Here is a 7163-nt window from a genome sequence, read left to right as displayed (position 1 = left end):
AGATGTGCCCATGAGACTCAGTCTTTGATAAAGAGGGACCCATTTATCATTATCACTGGAAGGAGACAGCCACTTTCTTATCTGCAGAATGAGGGTGGTGCTGGAGCAATGCTTCTGCCTCTTGCAGTAACCTCTTCATTTAACTCTCCCCCAGGAGTAAGAGTAACTCCTTTTAGCAGTGAGATTGATGAACAGTTAACTTCTGTTGGACCTCATTACCCAGGCAATGAGGCCAATGCGTGGAAAAGGCAACCCTTCCCCATGGCCCGTGCTCTGACAAATTCTACACTCTGCTGAGCAGTTTTAGGAGCAAGAATCATTTTGCACTTTGATCTAAACCTTTTTGTTTTTGTTTTTTTAAAATCATTTGTTTTGCTTGTACTCTTACCTTCCTATCAGGGATGGGAGGTGAGGAAACTGGACTCTCTGAGTAGCCACCGCCCAGGAGTTAGCCATCAGATGTATAGAATTCACCCGCACTGGGACCTTTCCAGGACTAACCTGCAGTGGTTCCTGAACCATGAGGTCATAAAAAAAAACCACTTGATGGAGAAAGTAAAAACAGATCCTCAGACCTGCTCCGGAACTGATGAGCTGGAGCTCATCGGGACAGCCCAGAGCTGTCCCACTTTCATTGCTATTGTGTAAGAATAGAAAAGGAACTTAGAGAAAGGGGCCCAGAGTTCTGGGTTACAGTCCATCCTTTTGAGGAATTCAGAGGCAGCCAAGAGCAGAAAGCCATGAATGAACGCATGCAAGCTTTCTCGTGTTCATCTCTGTTTCTACACTTACACAGCTCGGGGTCCTCTACCTGGGAAAGGTGCCACCCGCTTTCAGGTTGGGTTTCTCCACATCAACTAATACAATCAAGACAAGCCCCGCAGACATGCTCACAGGCTGGCCTGAACTAGACAATCCCTCATTGCGACTGCCTTTCTAGGTGATTGTAGGTTGTATCAAGTTGACAAACTATCAAAAGATCCCATAGTTTGACATCTGTGATGTCAGACCATGTTGGAGACCGTCTAATGAGGCTGTACTTAGGACCTTCTCCCACAACCCTTGCCATTCTTTCCAAGTTGCTGCTTAAGAATCCATCAGCCCAGACAGTTAGTGGTGTTGCATGCCATTAATCCCAACACTTGGGAGGCAGAAGCAGGAGGATCTCTGTTAGTTCAAGGTTACAAGAGCTAGTTCCAGGACAGGCTCCAAAGCTACAGAGAAATCATGTCTCAAAACAAACAAACAAACAACAAACAACCCATCAGCACAGTTTGCTTTTATGGGATGACCTGTTTCATGTACAAATAAATGTCCCCAAAGAGAATGTTGAGTGTTTGCATGTGCTGACAAAGGCCTTCTCCATATCATCTTAGGATCAGTCGGCAGAAGTGAGCATAGCGAACTTGAACTTCAGAGGGTGAGTGACTGGGTTTATTTTTATTTAAACTTTATTATTTCCTCATTATAGAGACAAAAGTCAAAACACGTCTTCAAGCTCTCTCCAAACAGAAAGCTTGGTATATAAATGATGCTCTATTTTTGTATTATGAAAACAGTATATTGGTAAAAATAAATATAGGACAACTACAAAACCCCTATAATTTATTTCTGCATTTGCTGTCACACCCTGTAAGCATGTTTGCCATTGTGATGCTTTAAAGGTGAAAAGAAAATGGAGACAGAACAAGTACAAATGATCAAGCCAGTGCCGAGGCTTTCGGGTTCTAACTGTTCAGGTTTTTTTCTCGTAAGAAGATGGGATATTCCCATTAGTCTAAATAGAATAACCACTATGTGCTAAAGAATAGCTCAGACTTCCGAATAGGATTCTAGGGCAGTAGATACTATACTATAGTGTGTGTGTGTGTGTGTGTGTGTGTGTGTGTGTGTATTGTGTTTTACAAGTCTAACTATAGATGTTAGTAAAAAGTATAAATAAAAACAACAGAAAGAAAATAAGCACGGAAATATACTATTTCTTTGGGGCTGGAGAGATGACTCGGCAGGGAGCCATGTTTGCTGCTCTTCCAGATGAGGAGAGTTTAGCACCAAGCACCTACATCATAAGCATGGAAATATACTATTTCTTGGGGCTGGAGAGATGACTCGGCAGTGAACCATGTTTGCTGCTCTTCCAGATGAGGAGAGTTTAGCACCAAGCACCTACATCAGGTGCTCACAATGACCTGAAATTAACTTCAGGGATCTGGTGCCCCCTTCTGGACTGCATCGACACCTGCACAAATGTAACATACATTTATGCAGATACACACATACAATAAAAACAAAAGATTGTTTTATATGTATATATATACACACACACACATACATACATACACACAAATATATATTTACTATTCCCATCTCTCACAGAATGATATTAATACGTTTTAAATTTTCTTTACTTTTCAAAGTTAAAAACACTTAAGTAGTTTTTCTTTCTAGTTTGTATTCAGTTTCCTTTGGCTCCTTCTGAGATTATTCGTGATGGTTTGGTAAATTTGGTAGTGAAGAAGTAGAAAAGGGCTGGGACAGGTACCAAACATAGAAGGAGCAGATCTTGTTCAAGCTGGTTCTCTCTGGAGAGGGCAATTAAGCCAAAGGCATGAAGAAACCAGTGGTTGAACAGGACAAGAAGTCTGTCCTTTCTTTTCAGATCACTGTAGCTCTCAATTTTAGCAAAAACCAGGAACACAGCCAGATTAGCCAAAGATGCCACCAGTACGATGTAGGGGAAGGCATAGTACAGGAGGCCGCCTGCAACGGCCTGCAACACAGTCAAACCCGGGAAGAAGTAGAGAGCAGTGTAAATACTTTCAAATGGGTTTGGCAAGTATAGGCTCCACTGGATCTTCTTCACCAGAAACGGTCGGAGCAGCATCATGAATACCAAGCAGAAAGCGTAATACACGAACACGATGGTGTACAGTGGGTACACGGCTTCCTGAGTACAGTGCAGGGTGGTGATGTAATCTAGACTTGGATTGTAGAGCATCGTGTACCAATCTGAAAGCATTCGTACCCCGCAGGAATAGATGGAAAGGGTGCCGGGGGGATCACTTACAAGCAATGTGACCACGGCCGCCATACTGCATTCAAGTAACGCAGAGACTTGCTGAAAGAACACACCGCTGGAACAACTTTTCTTTGAGTCCCATTCAATGCAGAGCCAATGGGAAACTAGAGGAAGCAGCGCCATGAAACCAAGGTAAAGCCAGTCATAAAGTTCCGGGAACTCAGTGCAAGGCTGACAGTATTTCTCTTCATTTGTTCTCTGTCCTCTTGGGCACGCCCCACATTCTCCATATATTTCAGTTGAGCTATTTTTAAATAATAGGGTCTTCCCACAGTAGCGTCCAAAGCACGCCATCCGGCCACTCTAGGCCCCCAAGATCGTTGGATGTAGCCACAGTTAATACCTAGGCAACAAAGGCCCGGCCCAGGTAGCGCCGCCTCCGGTAACCTGGACAACCATTCTGAAGCCCCGCCCCTGCTCCACCAGACTTCGAGGCTCCACTCCCAGTTTCTCCTCTTGGCTCAAGCCAGTCCCTGGCTTCTTGGCTTAGGCTCCCAGAAGTAATCCTTTTCCTGGCCTGGGTAGGGCTCTTGAATTATTTCTCCTGAAGAATAGTGTCAGATTTTTCTGCTTTTGCTGCTGTTCTTAGAGAGTAGGTGAAATGTAAATTCAGAAATGTTTGAGAAACCATAGTTCCTTCTTTTGAATAGATTGGCAAGGAGCAGTAGATACAGGTGACAGGTCAGTGTCTGATGACATTCATAAATTTATCAGATCCTAAAAATTCACATTCTAACAGGATTATTTTAAAGAAGCTTAGCTCTCTTTGGGTGCATAATGTCTTACTCTTTCATCTTAAGCATTCGTGCTCGATGAAAAAACGATTCCTCATGTAAATTCATGTATTGTAATTCAGCCCTTTCTGCACTCCCTGGATAGAGAGCTACAGAAGTTACTCCCCACTTTGCTCTTGAGAGAGGGACCTGTGAATGCAACACTGCCTTATGGTGCATGAACTCATCCCAAACCCGAACAAGCTCTCCCGTGTCTTAGAAACCTTGACGCTTTGTCACTTGTCCTTCATTTGACTCACAAGCTACAGCTCACTTTTGAAATACGCAAATACAAGAGAGGGAGGGAGGGAGGGAGGGAGAGAGAGAGAGAGAGAGAGAGAGAGAGAGAGAGAGAGCGCTGAATTCAACCCAATTCCATACTTCTTTATTTCCTCCCTTCCTCACTCCCAAGCAGTCTGCCCTTCAGTTCCTGTGTGGTTTCTGACCCATTCTCTTCCTCATAAGTACCCATTCTACCCTGGTTACCTCAGGATTCTGCCAGTCCAGAGATATGGCACTGCTAGGGGTTCCCAGGATGACAGGCATAAAGGCTGGCTATTGAACTTCCTAATATTGACTGCAAAATTCCAAGGGGGCATATAGTTTGTCTTGCGCTGATAATTGTTGGCTAAAACGAACAGGGCTGTGGTAGCTACAGTATATTAGCCTTGTAAATATTTAGCTTGCAGATTGACATGTGATAAATGTCTTCTAGGCATTTGGAGAGAATATGAGAGAGGAGTTCTGAATGGCTTGCTCTGCTGCAGATGAACCAAGTCTATGTGCTTAAGTGGGTCTAACTGTCACATGATCAGTGCTGTTCAGTGCTTTGCTTAGTAGCTGGCTCCTTCCTGGCAAATGGAGCTGCTCAGCCTGGGAGCTGAGGACCCTTATATGGAAACATGTCTGCTGGAGATCAGCCTGTGATGATGTGTCTGCTGGGGACCAGTATATGGAAACATCTCTGTTGGGGAGTTGTCTATGGCAACATATCTTTGGGGACCAGTCTCTGATGTCATGTCTGCTGGGGACCAGCCTATGATGTCATGTCTGCTGGGGACCAGTCTATGATGTCATGTCTGCTGGGGACCAGCCTGTGATGACATGTCTGCTGGGGATCAGCCTGTGATGACATGTCTGCTGGGGACCAGCCGATGGTGTCAGCAGTTGCCAATTTGCTGTGAGTGAGAAATTCAGCTGCAGGAGGCAATCAGAGCAGAAGGTTCTAGTTTTGTGGTTACTTCTGCTCTGATATGGTCACTCAAGAGCCTACCCTTAGAAATCCATTTCTTTGATTCATTAGGAATCTTGGATTAAGATGTAAAAGTTGAGTTGAGAACATAGTTCATGGTAGAGTGCTTACCTAGCACGTCCCCAGAAGGCCCTGTGTCTGCTGTCCAGCATCATCCCCGCTGCTGATCACACATGCAAATAAAGTGTTTATGTTTCTTATTCTGTCAGATTGTTATTACCTCTCCCACAAACGAGTGAAAGCTGGCTGCTTACCAGATGCTATCAACATGTTAAGGGTCATGGCAACAGCTTGAGGTTAAGCGTGAGGTGGCCAGTGTTATTCCATTCTAGGAAGACAGTACCCACCCTTTCAAACATTTGAAAGTAGGGAGACTGACTATAGCTGCCTCGTGTCTAACCTAGAGAGCAATGTTTGTAATGAGGATCCCAGCAATCTGGGACCTGAACTGGACCGTGCTTATTCACCAGCAGTTGTCTTAGTTCTTGAGAATGCTGCTGGGTTCTAAGGCATAGGAGGAAGTGAGTTACTTCTGGCTTGGCTTTGCGCTTCCTCTCCTTCACATGAATATAGAGCTTTCTTTCTTTTAAAAACAAGATTTGGATGTTACAGCAAATTGTCATGTGACAACCTTTATAAATATGGTCTAAATGTTCAAGTCTTTATACTGCTATTCTTGTTTTTTTACACTGAGCATAGATATATGCCTCTTATGCCTTAAGTTTTAAGTAGAGGAGGTTAGACCAAGAGGCTGACTTGCAGGATAAGGTAGCTTCTGAGAGAAACGTTATTAACTCAACCACTCAGAGGAGGCAGTGGCAAAGCATCACTTCAATAGCTTCTTCACACCTTCATTTCCTTGTGAGATGATGCGAGACTGAGTTTTCCACCCATCCTTAGTTGCAGCTCTCACGTCCTCATTCAAAGTTCTGTGTGCAGTCATTGTGTGGGTTGACTGTAGCTCGATCCCTAAAATCTATAGGAAAGGCAATAGAAGATCTTACCTTTTTATATAAAGTTCTCTTTCTACAGAAAACAACCTAGAGTATGAATTTTTTTAAAAAAATTTACTTATTTATTTATTCATAAAAATTTCCACTTCCTCCCCTCCTCCCAATACCCTCCCACTTCCCCCCACTCCCTCTCCAGTCCTAAGAGCAGTCAGGGTCTCCTGCCCTGTGGGAAGCCCAAGATCCTCCCCCCTCCCTCCAGGTCTAGAAAGCTGAGCATCCAAACAGACTAGGATCCCAAAAAGCCAGAACATGCAGACAAAACAAGACCCAGTGCCATTGTCAATGGCTTCTCAGTCAGCCCCCATGTCAGCCACATTCAGAGAATTCGGTTTGATCACATGCTCGTTCAGTACCAGTCCAGCTGGCCTTAGTGAACTCTCATCAGATCAGTCTTCCAGTATCAATAGGTGAACGCACCCCTCGCGGTCCCGACTTCCTTTTTCATGTTCTCCCTCCTTCCGCTCCTCATTTGGACCTTGGGGGCTCAGTCCGGTGCTCCAACGTGGGTCTCTGTCTCTATCTCCATCCATCGCCAGATGAAGGTTCCATGGTGATATGCAAAATATTCATCAGTATGGTTATGGGCCAAGGCCAGTTAAGGCACCCTCTCCTCTGCTGCCCAGGGAACAATCCGGGGACCTCTCCTTGGGCCTGGGAACCCGTCCAGAATCAAGTTTCCTGCAAACCCCAAAATGGCTCCCTTAGTTGAGATATATACCTCCCTGCTCCCATATCCATCCTTCCTCCCTCACCCCCATCCCATTCCCCCAAGCCCTCCCCAATCCTCCCCCTCTCCCTTGTCTCTAACCATCTTCCTTTACTTCCACCCCCCACCCCCCGTGCACCCAAGTTTGCCTGGCAATCTTGTCTACTTCCAATATCCAGGAGGACAACCACACGATCCTCTTCAGGTTCACCTTCCCATCCAGCTTCTCTAGGATCACGAACTATAGGCTCAAAGACCTTTAATTAAGGCTAGAATCCACTTATGAGTGAGTACATACCATATTCCTCTCCCTGGGCCTGGGTCACCTCACTCAGCAAAG

At 44.9% G+C, this 7163-nt stretch overlaps 1 pseudogene; it reads right to left on the bottom strand.

The window, feature by feature from the left end:
• Positions 1 to 1467: 1467 nt before the first annotated feature.
• On the bottom strand, positions 1468 to 3440 carry LOC125388505 (JNK1/MAPK8-associated membrane protein pseudogene; annotated as a pseudogene).
• Between the last annotated feature and the right edge of the window lie 3723 nt (positions 3441 to 7163).

The sequence above is a fragment of the Myodes glareolus genome, chromosome 6 (genome assembly GCF_982192425.1).
Source record: "Myodes glareolus chromosome 6, mMyoGla1.1, whole genome shotgun sequence".
Taxonomy (NCBI): Eukaryota; Metazoa; Chordata; class Mammalia; order Rodentia; family Cricetidae; genus Myodes; species Myodes glareolus.
Note: the sequence above shows the minus strand (reverse complement) of the source record. Positions and strands in the feature narration are given on the sequence as shown.